Below are 18,321 nucleotides of genomic sequence, written 5' to 3' on the forward strand. Positions count from 1 at the left end.
GGTAATGGTAAACTATATTAAGGAGAAAAGTGTTATGGGAATGCTTCATACAGATGGCAATGCCCAATTACTGAACCACACAGTACTGAACGACATGTACTACAGATTCCACATTTTTGATTGATGTGCCCAAGGGCTAAACAAAAGTTGTACTCCACCAAATAGGCCCATCCTCGTAGACGATCCCAAAAGTATACCTGGAATCAATTCAGGGCCATAGTCAATTTTAACCAGTATATCTGTTTATTTCCTTTAAGTCTCATGTGACTTAGCGTTTCAGGAGAATAGAATGTCCCTCTCTTTATGATCCCCCCATCAATTTTTTTGGGGAATAAAATGTTATAAAAAAGCAGCAATTTTGGACTTTTTATGTATTTTCCGTTTAACGACATTCACCGTACGGGATAATCAACATTAAATTTTAATAGTTTTGATATTTACGTACATGGCAATTCCAAATATGTTTATTAAAAAATGTTTTACACTTTTTGGGGGTAAAATGGGGAAAAAGGGACAATTTAAATTTTTATTGGGGGAGGGGATTTTTCTAATTTTTTTTACTTTTATTTTTCCCTTTTTTCACTTTTATTTTTACACTTTAATAGTCCCCATAGGAAACTATTTATAGCAATTATTTGATTTCTAATACGGTTTAGTGCTGTGCATAGGGCATGGCACGGATCAGTGTTATCGGCGATCTTCTGCTCTGGTCTACTCAATCACAGACCAGAGCAGAAGACACTGGGAGACAGACGGAGACAGGTGAGGGGACCTCCGTCTGCCATTACAGATGATCGGATCACCGTGGCAGCGCTGCGGGCGATCCGATTATGCATTTTTCTGACCGCACTCCCGCAGATGCCGTGATCTGTATTGACCACCGCATTTGAGAGGTTAATGGCAGACATCCGCGAGATCGCGGATATCGTCCATTACCGGCGGGTCCCTGGCTGCTATCAGCAGCCGGGAATTTCCGCGCATGACCCGAGCATTGCTCCGATGCTCACGGTCATGTACTGAACTTAAATGTATGTCCTGGTGCGTTAAGTACCACCTCACTAGGATGTACATTTACGTCCTGCATTGTTAAGGGGTTAAAAAAATTATAACTACATGCACCAAAATTAGAATGTTAAAAATTGTCATCTTCTGACCCCTATAACTTTTACATTTTTCTGCAAAGGGGGCTATATGAGGGCTATTTTTTTGTGTAGTGATCTGTAGTTAACAGTTTTGTTTTGATTGGAATTTTTGATCACTTTTTAACAATTTTTTTTTTTATGGTTTAACTAACCTTTTATTTAAATAGTTCCGACATTTACGCACGCGACGGTACCACATATGATTATGTTTATTTTTTATAACATTATTTTCTTTCAATGAATGGGAAAAGGGGGTGATTCAAACTTTCATTAGGGAAGGGGTTAATTCACTTTTATTAACTTTTTATTATACACTTTTTTACCTTTTTAGTCCCCATAGGGAGCTATACCATGCAATCTTGTACTTGCAAATACTGTTCATGCTTTGCCTCAGCATTAATCAGTGTTATCAGTGCCCGGCTGCTCCAGCTTGCCATGGCTGGCTGGAGCTTCAGAGCACTGATCGGACAGTGAGGATGCAGGTAAGGGTGCTGCCGCCATCCACTAAGCTGATTGGGACATCACAATTTCACTGCAATGGTCCTGGTAGGCTCCCCTGAGCTAGCCGGAACTGTTAACCCCGCATTCTGAGTCAGCAATCAACTTTAATTGTGGTTTTTAAAGGGTTAATTATGGGCATTGGCCCGATTGGGGTTGCCCGACATTATCCTGGCTACTGATAGCAACCGGGACCCACCAGGTATGAAACGTGCGTAACTCATGAGCACTGTTCAAACTCAGGTAACAGGACCAGGGCGTACAGGTACGCACTTGGTCCCAAAACATCAGGACTCAAGGGCATACCTGTAAGCCCTTAGTCCTTTATGTGCTAGGAATCCTATATGATACATGGTTATTATCTAATGATTTGATTTTGTGCATGCAGTTATATGATGACAAATACATAACACATAACTTCCTGCAGACCTCAATGGTGCCATACAGGACAGGTGAGGAGACTGCATAGGAACAAGGAGCTGTACAGATCAGATACATAACCTATAACTACCTAAAGACTTATGTGGTGTCATACAGGACAGGTGAGGACACTGCAGAAGATCCAGGAGCTGTACAGATCAGACACATGACCAATAACTGCCTGCAGACGTCTATGGCGCCATACAGGACAGGTAAGGACTGTCACGATGCCGGCTGGCAGGAGGTGGATCCTCTGTGCCAGAGAGGGATGGCGAGGACCGTGCTGGTGGACCGGTTCTAAGACACTACTGGTTTTCACCAGAGCCCGCCGCAAAGCGGGATGGTCTTGCTGCGGCGGTAGTGACCAGGTCGTATCCACTAGCAACGGCTCACCTCTCTGGCTGCTGAAGATAGGCGCGGTACAAGGGAGTAGACAGAAGCAAGGTCGGACGTAGCAGAAGGTCGGGGCAGGCAGCAAGGATCGTAGTCAGGGGCAACGGCAGGAGGTCTGGAACACAGGCTAGGAACACACAAGGAACGCTTTCACTGGCACGATGGCAACAAGATCCGGCAAGGAAGTGCATGGGAGGAGGTTAGATATAGTCAGGGACCAGGTGGGAGCCAATTAAGCTAATTGGGCCAGGCACCAATCATTGGTGCACTGGCCCTTTAAGTCTCAGGGAGCTGGCGCGCGCGCGCCCTAGAGAGCGGAGCCGCGCGCGCCAGCACACGACAGCAGGGGACGGGAACGGGTAAGTGACCTGGGATGCGATTCGCGAGCGGGCGCGTCCCGCTGTGCGAATCGCATCCCCAACGGCCATGACAGAGCAGCGCTCCCGGTCAGCGGGACTGACCGGGGAGCTGCAGGGAGAAAGACGCCGTGAGCGCTCCGGGGAGGAGCGGGGGCCCGGAGCGCTAGGCGTAACAGTACCCCCCCCCTTAGGTCTCCCCTTCTCTTTGTCCGGTAACTGCCTCCCCTGGGATGAGGACACCGGGAAAGGATGGAGGGATTCCTCAACGGCAGGCAGAACCGCAGGAGTAGGAATGGGGAGAGAGGGCAGAGGGCGAGACCTGGCACGGGGCAGTGTGACACCAGGACGAGGGCCATGAGGGGACACAGAGGCTTGCCTGATGGGACTGGGAGGGGGGGAGGGGCATTTCCTGTGGCAGGCAGAGTCCTTAATGACCTTAGGGGGACCGGATACAGGAGGAACCACAGGGTCACGGCAGGGAGTACTGGGAACCGGTTGAAGGCAGTCCTTGGAACAAGAGGGACCCCAACTCTTGATCTCCCCAGTGGACCAATCCAGGGTTGGGGAATGGTGTTGAAGCCAGGGTAGTCCAAGGAGAACTTCAGAAGTGCAATTAGGAAGGACAAAAAATACAATTTCCTCGTGATGAGGTCCGATGCACATTAGGAGGGGCTCCGTGCGGTAACGCACAGTGCAATCCAACCTGGCTCCGTTGACCGCGGAAATGTGGAGTGGCTTGACAAGACGGGTCACCGGAATGCGGAATTTATTCACTAAGGACTCCCGAATAAAATTCCCAGAAGCTCCAGAGTCCAGGCAGGCCACGGCTGAGAGGGGAGAGCTGGCTGAAGTAGAAATCCGAACAGGCACCGTGAGACGGGGAGAAGCCGACTTAGCATCAAGAGACGCCACACCCACGAGAGCTGGGTGCGAGCGTGCGTTTCCCAGACGTGGAGGACGGATTGGGCAATCCACCAAAAAATGTTCAGTACTGGCACAGTACAGACAAAGATTCTCTTCCTTACGGCGATTCCTCTCTTCCAGGGTCAGGCGAGACCGATCCACTTGCATGGCCTCCTCGGCGGGAGGCCTAGGCGCAGATTGCAGTGGAGACTGTGGGAGAGGTGTCCAGAGATCTAAGTCTTTTTCCTGGCGGAGCTCTTGATGCCTCTCAGAAAAACGCATGTCAATGCGAGTGGCTAGATGAATGAGTTCATGCAGGTTAGCAGGAGTCTCTCGTGCGGCCAGAACATCTTTAATGTTGCTGGATAGGCCTTTTTTAAAGGTCGCGCAGAGAGCCTCATTATTCCAGGATAGTTCAGAAGCAAGAGTACGGAATTGTATGGCGTACTCGCCAACGGAGGAATTACCCTGGACCAGGTTCAGCAGGGCAGTCTCAGCAGAAGAGGCTCGGGCAGGTTCCTCAAAGACACTTCGAATTTCCGAGAAGAAGGAGTGTACAGAGGCAGTGACGGGGTCATTGCGGTCCCAGAGCGGTGTGGCCCATGACAGGGCTTTTCCAGACAGAAGGCTGACTACGAAAGCCACCTTAGACCTTTCAGTAGGAAACTGGTCCGACATCATCTCCAAGTGCAGGGAACATTGCGAAAGAAAGCCACGGCAAAACTTAGAGTCCCCATTAAATTTGTCCGGCAAGGACAGGCGGAGGCTAGGAGCGGCCACTCGCCGCGGAAGGGGTGCAGGAGCTGGCGGAGGAGATGGTTGTTGCTGCTGTAGCTGTGACTGTACTTGCTGTAGTTGTGACTGGAGTTGCTGTGTCATGGTGGTCAAGTACGACAGCTGGTGATCTTGTTGCGCTATCTGTTGCGACTGCTGGGCGATCTGACGAGCTTGCTGGGCGACCAGCGTAGGGAGGTCAGCGACAACTGGCAGAGGAACTTCAGCGGGATCCATGGCCGGATCTACTGTCACGATGCCGGCTGGCAGGAGGTGGATCCTCTGTGCCAGAGAGGGATGGCGAGGACCGTGCTGGTGGACCGGTTCTAAGACACTACTGGTTTTCACCAGAGCCCGCCGCAAAGCGGGATGGTCTTGCTGCGGCGGTAGTGACCAGGTCGTATCCACTAGCAACGGCTCACCTCTCTGGCTGCTGAAGATAGGCGCGGTACAAGGGAGTAGACAGAAGCAAGGTCGGACGTAGCAGAAGGTCGGGGCAGGCAGCAAGGATCGTAGTCAGGGGCAACGGCAGGAGGTCTGGAACACAGGCTAGGAACACACAAGGAACGCTTTCACTGGCACGATGGCAACAAGATCCGGCAAGGAAGTGCATGGGAGGAGGTTAGATATAGTCAGGGACCAGGTGGGAGCCAATTAAGCTAATTGGGCCAGGCACCAATCATTGGTGCACTGGCCCTTTAAGTCTCAGGGAGCTGGCGCGCGCGCGCCCTAGAGAGCGGAGCCGCGCGCGCCAGCACACGACAGCAGGGGACGGGAACGGGTAAGTGACCTGGGATGCGATTCGCGAGCGGGCGCGTCCCGCTGTGCGAATCGCATCCCCAACGGCCATGACAGAGCAGCGCTCCCGGTCAGCGGGACTGACCGGGGAGCTGCAGGGAGAAAGACGCCGTGAGCGCTCCGGGGAGGAGCGGGGGCCCGGAGCGCTAGGCGTAACAAGGACACTGCAGAGGAGCCAGGATCTGCAATATTCCTCTAGTGCTACCTCAACCAACCAGGCTCTTACAGCTCACAGAACTCTGGTATCAATAAGTGCTTTAACTTAATTCAGAGTAATAAGCACTTCCTTCAGTCTGAGGAGGAGGGCGCTCACTTCAGTTCAGATGGCAGCTGCAGTGTAAGTCAGGCAGGGGGTGACATACAGTGCTTTCTCTTCCTGCCTGCTGTATCTGGAGCACAGACCCTGCAACACCCTGCCCAGCTGGGTGGCGATGTGTACAGTACTTTGTATAACCATAGTTTATTAGTTTAGTCTTGTCTGTACACATGTACTTTGTATAACCATAGTCTATTAGTTTAGTCTTGTCTGTACACATGTGCTTTGTATAACCATAGTCTATTAGTTTAGTCTTGTCTGTACACATGTGCTTTGTATAACCATAGTCTATTAGTTTAGTCTTGTCTGTACACATGTGCTTTGTATAACCATAGTCTATTAGTTTAGTCTTGTCTGTACACATGTACTTTGTATAACCATAGTCTATTAGTTTAGTCTTGTCTGTACACATGTGCTTTGTATATCCATGGTTTATTAGTTTAGTTTACTCTTGTCTGTACACATGTACTTTGTATAGCCATGGTTTCTTAGTTTAGTCTTGTCTGTACACATGTACTTTGTATAACCATAGTCTATTAGTTTAGTCTTGTCTGTACACATGTGCTTTGTATATCCATGGTTTATTAGTTTAGTTTACTCTTGTCTGTACACATGTACTTTGTATAGCCATGGTTTATTAGTTTAGATTAGTCTTGTCTGTACACATGTACTTTGTATAGCCATGGTTTCTTAGTTTAGTCTTGTCTGTACACATGTACTTTGTATAACCATAGTCTATTAGTTTAGTCTTGTCTGTACACATGTGCTTTGTATATCCATGGTTTATTAGTTTAGTCTTGTCTGTACACATGTGCTTTGTATATCCATGGTTTATTAGTTTAGTTTACTCTTGTCTGTACACATGTACTTTGTATAGCCATGGTTTATTAGTTTAGATTAGTCTTGTCTGTACACATGTACTTTGTATAGCCATGGTTTCTTAGTTTAGTCTTGTCTGTACACATGTGCTTTGTATAGCTATGGTTTATTAGTAGAGATGAGCGAATCGAATCTGACGAACCCGAATTCATTACAAATTTCGGGAAAAATTTGATTCTGATCAAATACGAACTTGGTCGCGATTCGATCGCACGAATCCCTTTATTAAACTCCATTTTCTTGCGTTCTAGGCTGTTTTAGACCTAAGATGGCGGCTCCACATGTCAGTACATGGGGCAAGGCACCATGGGAGGGCGGGAAGCTGGCAGAGGAATCAAGGAAGGCGAGCTGACCCTGAATCACATGTCAGATGCAGCCTATCAGTGTTCACTGACCGCTGTGATGTCACAGCCCTATATAATCGGCGGCCATCTTCCCTCTGGTCATATCTTCTCCACACAAGATAGGGAAAGGAAGTGACTGCCCGTCTGTGTGCTGATCGCATACAACGGCGTTATACAGCATATATGCAGCGGTGACATCAGCATTAGGGAAAGACACAGGGCACAGTGTTGCTGCAGTTCTGACCGAGAACGATTCTTGAAAAACCCTCTTATTCTCCTTACTCCATATAGCAGGCATAGAGGTGCTGCATAGCAGTCACCTGTGTCATAGATCTCACAGCTGTTTTACCTGTATGGAGCATCTAATCTCCTCTTTTTTCAGCCCAATTGAGTTTTTTCTGTTGCTCCACAAATCTGATTCTCACAATTGTGTGACAGAGAGCAATTTAGGGTTTAATCCCTGTAAAGAAAACATTTCTGTGGTGCTGCCCAGTTGGGTCCTGCTGCTGTTCAGAAATAAGTCATATTAGTGTGGACTTTAGTGCCTTTTTACCATTTTTCACCTGTTACTCTGTCTCTCTGCTAAATTCAGTGTTATACCACACGTTATACACCTGCCGGTGTATTAAAGAAAAAAAAAAGTTTTTCCTGCGTACAAATATGCTTTTTCAGTGGCCTTATCATTGCAAAGGGCCTACATACAAGCAAATAGCGTACCATATACCACCTTTTTTTCGGTGTCTGTGCTAAATTCAGTGTTATACCACACGTTATACACCTGCCGGTGTATTAAAGAAAAAAAAAGTTTTTCCTGCGTACAAATACGCTTAACAGTGCGCTCATCATTGCAAATGGCCTACATACAACAAAGGAGTGTACTATTTAGTAACTGTTATTCTGTCTAGGGCCTATATACTTTGAAGGGACAGCCGTAAGTAATCGCCTGCTGCTGTTCTATACCCTCATAAACGCACTAAGTATGTCAGGCAGGGAAGTGCCAGGACGTGCACAGAGAAGGGGCAGAGGCCTACATACGTCAGGCAGAGTTGGCAGCAGACTTGGGGCGAGTGGCAGCAGGAGTCGCAGCAATAGGCCTGAGCTCCCGTTAACACCCAGCGGTTGTGTCATCGACCCATCTCTCCTCGTCAATTGGTTTGCACACTCAACCCCAGCATAACAAGCGACATCTCACAACCCCAGTCAAGAGTCGATGGGTCCCTCAGACACAAACCTCAGTTGGCATGGCCCGGGAGCAGTCCCCGTAATCCTATTGCCTTTGTCCTATGCTGTTCCCTCTCCCAAAGAAGTATCTCATGCTTTGGGTTCAGCTCCACTATTTAGTGAGGACGATGTAATAGAGGACAGTCAGCAGCTAATGGGCAGCCAAGAAAGTGAGGAGACACGCGTTGCTTGCTCCGCAAGGCGGGCAAGTAGTGATGCGGAGAGTGACGTGGGAGGCGGTGTTTCAATTGCTCAGGGTCCTGAGGCAGACACTGTTGTGGAACACGAGGAGGACATCAGTGATGTGCACACATCTTTTGATGATGATGAAGCCGATCACAATTGGGAGCCGGGTGCAGAAGCCGGGACTTCATCATCATCAGGAGAAGAGATTTGCTCTTTGTCTATGAGGCAGCAAGGCGGTAGCACGGTTGGCAATCAGCGTGGTGGTGGCAGTAGTGGAAATTCAGGAGCCAAACGTGCCAGGGGGAGACCACCTGCTTCGCTGCAAGCTGCCATTCAGGGAGGTAGTGGAACAGGGGTTCCTGGAGACGGCGCCAATAGCAGTGAAATAGTGCGGACTGCGGGTGGGAAAATCAGCTACTCTGCGGTGTGGTTGCTCTTCATAAAGAATCCGGAGGACCTTAGCGTAGTCACATGCAAAATCTGTGGGCAGAAAGTGAAGCGTGGCCAGGGTCCCAATATCGGCACCACGGGCCTGCGTCAACACATGATTTACCACCATAAAGCGGCCTGGGATAACCGTGGCTCCGAGGTAGTGGTCCAGCCTGCTGCATCACCCAGTGGCCATTCGCTCCCTCCGTCATCCAGCCAAGGCTTCACCACCTCAGCCGAAGGGAGCATTGTGTCAAACCCTCCTTCTTGCGCTCCTGCTTCCTCCGCTCGTAGTCAGCCATTCCGCCAACAATCAATCGGCGAAGCCATGTCCAAGAGACAACAGTATGCGCCCACTCATCCAACGGCGCAGAAGTTGAATGTGCTCCTGTCCAAGTTGCTGGTGTTGCAGTCCCTCCCTTTCCAACTGGTGGACTCTCCAGCTTTCAGGCAATTGATGGCTTGTGCCGAGCAGAGGTGGAGAGTCCCAAGCCGTCATTTCTTTGCGAAGAAGGCAGTACCAGCCCTGCATAAGTTTGTACAAGAGAAGGTGGGCCAGTCCTTGAGCCTGTCGGTGTGTTCAAAAGTGCACGGCAGCGCCGACGTGTGGAGCTGTTACTACGGGCAGGGACAATACATGTCTTTTACGACCCACTGGGTAAATGTTGTTCCTGCACAGCCACAACAGCAACCTGGACAGGTCACACCGCTTCCTCCTCCACGCATTGGCTCCCAGGCAGTTGGTCCTTTTAGAGTGTGCGCCTCTTCCTCCTCCTCCCCCGTGTCCTCGGCCTCCACTGCACGTCCAAATCACGGTGGCCCTTCATCGTACCACGTGTGTAGGGCACAGCGGTGTCAAGCCATCCTTCACATGGTTTGCCTTGGCGAACGGAGTCATATAGGGGAGGAACTGCTAAAGTTCATTAGGGAAGAAATCCAAGTATGGCTTACTCCACGAAATCTGGAAATGGGAACCATGGTGACCGACAACGGGAAGAACATTGTGGCCGTGCTGCGACAAGGAAGTGTGAACCATTCTCCCTGCATGACACATGTGTTGAATCTGGTTGTCAAGAAGTTCATCAAGTCTTCACCCCATTTGCAAGACGTCCTGACAATGGCAAGGAAACTGTGCATGCACTTCAGCCACTCGTACACCGCCAAGCACACTTTGCTTGAGCTGCAGCGTCAGAACCATATCCCACAACATAGTCTCATTTGTGACGTTGCCACACGTTGGAGTTCCACCCTCCATATGTTGGACAGACTATACGAACAAAGAAAAGCCATCACGGATTTTTTGATGATACAAGCAGATAGGAGTACTCCCCTGTGTAACTTCAATGTGAACGAGTGGCAGCTCATACGTGACACCTGCCGTTTGCTGAGGCCCTTTGAGAAAGCCACATTTTTTTGTTAGTCGCTCGAATTACGCCATGAACGACGTAATTCCACTCCTACATTTACTCCAACAAATGATTGAAAACATGGCTGGTCACGGCAATGGAGACGTTGCGCCTAAATCAGAAGGCTACATTAGTCCTGTGGGGAATGAACTGGAGGAGGATGATGAGGGGCAGAGCGGAGCACAGTTTACGGTGGATGAGATGGCCGGTGTTTCTGGTCATTGGGCAGGAGAAGAGGAGCAGGAGCAGCAAGAGGAGCTGGAGGGTTATTACTAGGGAGGCGAGACAGAGGACCCAGACACACCGTGGTAGTATGCAGTGGAGATGGAGGCAGGTAGTCCCAGCGAGTCACTGTCACAAATGGCACGATGCATGCTGAGTTGCTTGCGTAGTGACCCCCGAATTATCAAAATTCGTCAGCGCGATGCCTTCTGGATCTCCACCTTATTAGACCCTCGCTACCGGCCCAGAATGGGGGCCTTTTTTACACCCACTGAGAGGGAGAACAAACTGACCTGCTTCAGGGAGCTTCTACGTAGTCGGTTGGCCGATGCCTATCGGCCACATGGTCCATCCACTCGCAGGTCTGACTCGGGGGGCCCTCTGCGCTCACCTTCCACTGCCACAGGTGCTGGGGAGGGGAGGGGTGGCAGGAGCAGTACCAGCTATATGGTTCTCACATATGGCTGGGGAGAGGGGGGCGGTGCTTAATCGCGGCGCCCACACTGAGCCGACTCTGGCTGACCAGAGTGAACCGCAGCCTCCAGTCGGCTGAGTTTTCGGCCGTATGCGGTTGGCCGACCTATAGACATGCATTGAATGCGGTTCCCGTATACTGCCGCGTGCGGGCGCCGCGATTAAGCCCCGCCCCCTCCATAAGCCTTATACGGGAACCGTATACTGAAAAACGTGGTTCACCGCAGTGTGAACCTAGATCAGTGTTTCCCAACCAGTGTGCCTCCAGCTGTTGCAAAACTACAACACCCAGCATGCCTGGACAGCCTAAAGCTGTCCAGGCATGCTGGGAGTTGTAGTTTTGCAACATCTGGAGGCACACTGGTTGGGAAACACTGACCTAGATATTGCCTGAATAACACAGCCTGGAGTTGGCTGATGCATGAGCACACAGTGTAGTTACACCCGCCGGGTGCTACCTATGAGAAACCTTAGGTACTTTAATTTTCCAAAATAGTTTTTTTTTTTTTTGGGGGGGGGATTGTGAAGCCCTAGTGCCACCCGCTATCCACAAATTTGAAATTCCCAGACCCAGGCCCCACCTCTGCGGCAAAAGTAACCCATATATTGCCTGAAGGACACAACCTGGAGTTGGTTGATGCACCAGTACACACCAGGGTTCACAATCCCCCCAAAATACAACACAATATGAGACATTTTTGAAAAACATTTTGTATAGCGGGTGCTACCTATGAGAAAATTCCAAATTCCCAGACCCAGGCCCCACCACAGCGGCATCAGTAACCCATATATTGGCTCAAGGACACAGCCTTGAGTTGGCTGATGCACCAGTACACACAGGGCTTTACAATCCCCCCCAAAATCAACAAAATTGTATAATAAAAAATTTTTTTTTATACCTTTGTGTAAGAACAAGCGCATATCCAACATTTCAGAAGACTCTATAATGCAGGACTGTGGACCACCCAAAGACATTCTTCTCAAAAATAATGAACCACACAATTTTAGAATTATTTTTTTAATAATTGAAATTCCTAGACCCAGGCCCCACCTCTGCTGCATCAGAAACCCATATATTGCCTAAAGGACACAGACTGGAGTTGACTGATGCACGAGTACACACCCGTTACCCAGGCTTCACAATCCACCCCACCCCCACCCCCCCAAAATCAACAAAATTGAATACATTTTTTTTTAAAGAATGTATACCTTTGTGTAAAAACAAGCGCATATACAGCAGTTCAGAAGACTCTATAATGCAGGACGATGGACCACCCAAAGACATTCTTCTCAAAAATAATAAACCACACAATGTTTGAAATAAAAAAAAAAAATTACACGTGTGTAAGCGCATCTGTCTCCAAAAGATCAGATCACCAAAGGAGTTTTTTTGCCAAAAATTAGTAAGCAGAGATAATTCCTCTCCGTATTTTTTTAATTTTAATTTTCATTAAAAAATCACACGCAGCAAGCGTTCCGTTGTGTAACGGTTAGCATTCTGCAAAATTTTATTTTATTACTGATAAAATTATCAGTAAATTTAAAAAGAACACTACCCAAGAGTGTTTAATTACCCCATACATTGCACCAGGAGCAGTCAGGAGTAGGCCTCAGCAGTACCCAAGAGGCTTTAATAACCCCTTACCTTGCCCGATCAATTGCGAGATCGAGCAATAACAGGTGTGTTATGGCCTCAGATGTCCTGGGCCGCACTAGCGCTCCACTAAACGGATTAGCGTGTCTCTATCTTTCACCGACAGGTGCGGGTAACCCACTACCTCTCTGAAAGGTAAGCTGCCTCGAAGCAGGTGGTCTCCCCCGAGCACGTTTGTCTCCTGAATTTCCACTACTGCCACACCACGCTGACTGCCAACCATACTACCGCCTTGCTGACTCTCTTTTCCTGATGATGATTAAGCCCCTTCTGCACCCGGCTCCCGTTGGCGGTAGGGATCATTTTTGCCAGGAAAAAAGAATCACAACTAAGTGGGGTCATAAGCTAGGGTTCATTAAGTCCCTGCCCCTTGTACACACCGCATGTCTCTACTAACAATTGGATGGTTTAGTGAGGTTCTCGGATCGGCCCAGGTGGGGTAGGAGAAGGACCTGGCAGAGCGCCGAGAATTTAACGATCATTGTTGAAATTTGCATTAAGCATTTATTTAGCTACTGCTAAACTTCAAAAAATTATAGGCCCAAGGCCAGAGGCACCAGGGAGGCAAGTAGCTCCTAAAAGACACAGAATGATTCTGGAGCAGTCATTTGCAGTACCCAAGAGGTTTTCATAACCCCTTACATTAAAAGATCAATGCTGACATTTGCATTAAGCATGCATTTAGCTACAGCTAAACTTCAAAAAATTATAGGCCCAAGGCCAGAAGCATCAGTTTTCCCCATATTAGGAGCATAATTGTCCCCCAGATTAGGCAGCATAGATGTCCCCAAGATAAGGGGCATACTTGTCTCCCAGATTAGGCAGCATAGATGTCACCCAGATTAGGCAGCATAGATGTCCCCAAGATTAGAGGCATACTTGTCTCCCAAATTAGGCAGCATAGTTGTCCCCCAGATTAGGCATCATAGATGTCCCCCAGATTAGGCAGCATAGATGTCCCCCAGATTAGGAGCATACTTGTCCCCCAGATTAGGCAGCATAGTTGTCCCCCAGAATAGGAGCATAGCTGTCCCCCAGATTAGAAGCATAGTTGTCCCCCAGATTAGGCAGCATAGAAGTCCCCCAGATTAGGAGCGTATTTATCCCCCAGATTAGGCAGCATAGATGTCCCCCAGATTAGGCAGCATAGATGTCCCCCAGATAAGGCAACATAGATGTCCCCCAGATTAGGAGCATACTTGTCCCCCAGAATAGGAGCATACTTGTCCCCCAGATTAGGCAGCATAGTTGTCAACCAGATTAGGAGCATAGCTGTCCACCAGATTAGGAGCATAGTTGTCCCCAAGATTAGGCAGCATAGAAGTCCCCCAGATTAGGAGCATACTTGTCCCCCAGATTGGGCAGCATAATTGTCCCCCCGATTAGGAGCATAGTTGTCCCCCAGATTAGGCAGCATAGATGTCCCTAAGATTAGGAGCATAGTTGTCCCCCCGAATTAGGCAGCATAGATGTCCCCCAGATTAGGCAGCATAGATGTCCCCCAGATTAGGAGCATACTTGTCCCCCAGATTAGGCAGCATAGATGTTCCCCAGATTAGGCAGCATAGATGTCCCCCAGATTAGAAGCATACTTGTCCCCCAGATTAGGCAGCATAGATGTCCCCCAGATTAGGCAGCATAGATGTCCCCCAGATTAGGAGCATACTTGTCCCCCAGATTAGGCAGCATAGATGTCCCCCAGATTAGGCAGCATAGATGTCCCCCAGATTAGGCAGCATAGATGTCCCCCAGATTAGGAGCATACTTTTCCCCCAGATAAGGCAGCATAGATGTCCCCCAGATAAGGCAGCATAGATGTCCCCCAGATTAGGAGCATACTTGTCCCCCAGATTAGGCAGCATAATTGTCCACCAGATTAGGAGCATAGTTGTCCCCCAGATTAGGCAGCATAGATGTCCCCCAGATTAGGAGCATAGCTGTCCCCCAGATTAGGAGCATAGCTGTCCCCCAGATTAGGAGCATAGTTGTCCCCCAGATTAGGAAACATAGATGTCCCCTAGATTAGGAGTTTAATTGTCCCCCAGATTAGGAGCATAGTTGTCCCCCAGATTAGGCAGCATAGATGTCCCCCAGATTAGGCAGCATAGATGTCCCCCAGATTAGGCAGCATAGATGTCCCCCAGATTACGCAGCATAGATGTCCCCCAGATTAGGCAGCATAGATGTCACCCAGATTAGGAGCATACTTATCCCCCAGATTAGGCAGCATAGATGTCCCCCAGATAAGGCAGCATAGATGTCCCCCAGATAAGGCAGCATAGATGTCCCGCAGATTAGGAGCATACTTGTCCCCCAGATTAGGCAGCATAGTTGTCCACCAGATTAGGAGCATATTTATCCCCCAGATTAGGCAGCATAGATGTCCCCCAGATAAGGCAGCATAGATGTCCCCCAGATAAGGCAGCATAGATGTCCCCCAGATTAGGAGCATACTTGTCCCCCAGATTAGGCAGCATAGTTGTCCCCCAGATTAGGCAGCATAGATGTCCCCCAGATTAGGAGCATAGCTGTCCCCCAGATTAGGAGCATAGTTGTCCCCCAGATTAGGCAGCATAGATGTCCCCCAGATTAGGAGTTTAGCTGTCCCCCAGATTAGGAGCATAGTTGTCCCCCAGATTAGGCAGCATAGATGTCCCCCAGATTAGGCAGCATAGATGTCCCCCAGATTAGGCAGCATAGATGTCCCCCAGATTAGGAGTTTAGCTGTCCCCCAGATTAGGAGCATAGTTGTCCCCCAGATTAGGCAGCATAGATGTCCCCCAGATTAGGCAGCATAGATGTCCCCCAGATTAGGCAGCATAGATGTCCCCCAGATTACGCAGCATAGATGTCCCCCAGATTAGGCAGCACAGATGTCACCCAGATTAGGAGCATACTTATCCCCCAGATTAGGCAGCATAGATGTCCCCCAGATAAGGCAGCATAGATGTCCCCCAGATAAGGCAGCATAGATGTCCCCCAGATTAGGAGCATACTTGTCCCCCAGATTAGGCAGCATAGTTGTCCACCAGATTAGGAGCATATTTATCCCCCAGATTAGGCAGCATAGATGTCCCCCAGATAAGGCAGCATAGATGTCCCCCAGATAAGGCAGCATAGATGTCCCCCAGATTAGGAGCATACTTGTCCCCCAGATTAGGCAGCATAGTTGTCCCCCAGATTAGGCAGCATAGATGTCCCCCAGATTAGGAGCATAGCTGTCCCCCAGATTAGGAGCATAGTTGTCCCCCAGATTAGGCAGCATAGATGTCCCCCAGATTAGGAGTTTAGCTGTCCCCCAGATTAGGAGCATAGTTGTCCCCCAGATTAGGCAGCATAGATGTCCCCCAGATTAGGCAGCATAGATTTCCCCCAGATTAGGCAGCATAGATGTCCCCCAGATTAGGCAGCATAGATGTCCCCCAGATTAGGACCATACTTATCCCCCAGATTAGGCAGCATAGATGTCCCCCAGATAAGGCAGTATAGATGTCCCCCAGATAAGGCAGCATAGATGTCCCCCAGATTAGGAGCATACTTGTCCCCCAGATTAGGCAGCATAGTTGTCCACCAGATTAGGAGCATAGATGTCCCCCAGATTAGGAGCATAGTGGTCCCCCAGATTAGGCAGCATAGATGTCCCCCAGATTAGGAGCTTAGTTGTCCCCCAGATTAGGAGCATAGTTGTCCCCCAGATTAGGCAGCATAGATGTCCCCCAGATCAGGCAGCATTGTTGCCCCCCAGATTAGGCAGCATAGATGTCCCCCAGATTAGGCAGCATAGATGTCCCCCAAATTAGGCAGCATTGATGTCCCCCAGATTAGGAGCATACTTGTCCCCCAGATTAGGCAGCATAATTGTCCCCCAGATTAGGAGCATAGCTGTCCCCCAGATTAGGAGCATAGTTGTCCCCCAGATTAGGCAGCATAGATGTCCCCCAGATTAGGAGCATACTTGTCCCCCAGATTGGGCAGCATAGATTTCCCCCAGATTAGGAGCATAGCTGTCCCCCAGATTAGGAGCATAGTTGTACCCCAGATAAGGCAAAATAGATGTCCCCCAGATTAGGCAGCATAGATGTCCCCCAGATTAGGCAGCATAGATGTCCCCCAGATTAGGAGCATACTTGTCCACCAAATTAGGCAGCATAGATGTCCCCCAGATTAGCAGCATACTTGTCCCCCAGATTAGGCAGCATAGATGTCCCCCAGATTAGGAAGCATAGATGTCCTCCGGATTAGGAGCATACTTGTCCCCCAGATAAGGCAGCATAGATGTCCCCCAGATTAGGAGCATAGCTGTCCCCCAGATTAGGAGCATAGCTGTCCCCCAGATTAGGAGCATAGTTGTCCCCCAGATTAGGCAACATAGATGTCCCCCAGATTAGGAGTTTAGTTGTCCCCCAGATTAGGAGCATAGTTGTCCCCCAGATTAGGCAGCATAGATGTCCCCCAGATTAGGCAGCATAGATGTCCCCCAGATTTGGAGCATACTTGTCCCCCAGATTAGGCAGCATAGATGTACCCCAGATTAGGCAGCATAGATGTCCCCCAGATTACACAGCATAGATGTCCCCCAGATTAGGCAGCATAGATGTCCCCCAGATTAGGAGCATACTTATCCCCCAGATTAGGCAGCATAGATGTCCCCCAGATAAGGCAGCATAGATGTCCCCCAGATAAGGCAGCATAGATGTCCCCCAGATTAGGAGCATACTTGTCCCCCAGATTAGGCAGCATAGTTGTCCACCAGATTAGGAGCATAGTTGTCCCCCAGATTAGGCAGCATAGATGTCCCCCAGATTAGGAGCATAGCTGTCCCCCAGATTAGGAGCATAGTTGTCCCCCAGATTAGGCAGCATAGATGTCCCCCAGATTAGGAGTTTAGCTGTCCCCCAGATTAGGAGCATAGTTGTCCCCCAGATTAGGCAGCATAGATGTCCACCAGATTAGGCAGCATAGATGTCCCCCAGATTAGGCAGCATAGATGTCCCCCAGATTAGGCAGCATAGATGTCCCCCAGATTAGGCAGCATAGATTTCCCCCAGATTAGGCAGCATAGATGTCCACAAGATTAGGCAGCATAGATGTCCCCCAGATTAGGAACATACTTGTCCCCCAGATTAGGCAGCATAGATGTCCCCCAGATTAGGACCATACTTATCCCCCAGATTAGGCAGCATAGATGTCCCCCAGATAAGGCAGTATAGATGTCCCCCAGATAAGGATCTTAGTTGTCCCCCAGATTAGGAGCATAGTTGTCCCCCAGATTAGGCAGCATAGATGTCCCCCAGATTAGGATCTTCGTTGTCCCACAGATTAGGAGCATAGTTGTCCCCCAGATTAGGCAGCATAGATGTCCCCCAGATCAGGCAGCATTGTTGCCCCCCAGATTAGGCAGCATAGATGTCCCCCAGATTAGGCAGCATAGATGTCCCCCAAATTAGGCAGCATAGATGTCCCCCAGATTAGGAGCATACTTGTCCCCCAGATTAGGCAGCATAATTGTCCCCCAGATTAGGAGCATAGCTGTCCCCCAGATTAGGAGCATAATTGTCCCCCAGATTAGGCAGCATAGATGTCCCCCAGATTAGGAGCATACTTGTCCCCCAGATTGGGCAGCATAGATTTACCCCAGATTAGGAGCATAGCTGTCCCCCAGATTAGGAGCATAGTTGTACCCCAAATAAGGCAAAATAGATGTCCCCCAGATTAGGCAGCATAGATGTCCCCCAGATTAGGCAGCATAGATGTCCCCCAGATTAGGAGCATACTTGTCCACCAAATTAGGCAGCATAGATGTCCCCCAGATTAGCAGCATACTTGTCCCCCAGATTAGGCAGCATAGATGTCCCCCAGATTAGGAAGCATAGATGTCCTCCGGATTAGGAGCATACTTGTCC

At 49.2% G+C, this 18,321-nt stretch overlaps 1 protein-coding gene across 3 annotated transcripts in view; it reads right to left on the reverse strand.

The window, feature by feature from the left end:
• The window catches only part of LOC130367538 (NXPE family member 3-like), a 102,845-nt gene that overhangs the window by 41,962 nt on the left and 42,562 nt on the right, over positions 1-18,321 (reverse strand). The window lies entirely within an intron of this gene.

The sequence above is a fragment of the Hyla sarda genome, chromosome 4 (genome assembly GCF_029499605.1).
Source record: "Hyla sarda isolate aHylSar1 chromosome 4, aHylSar1.hap1, whole genome shotgun sequence".
Lineage (NCBI taxonomy): Eukaryota > Metazoa > Chordata > Amphibia > Anura > Hylidae > Hyla > Hyla sarda.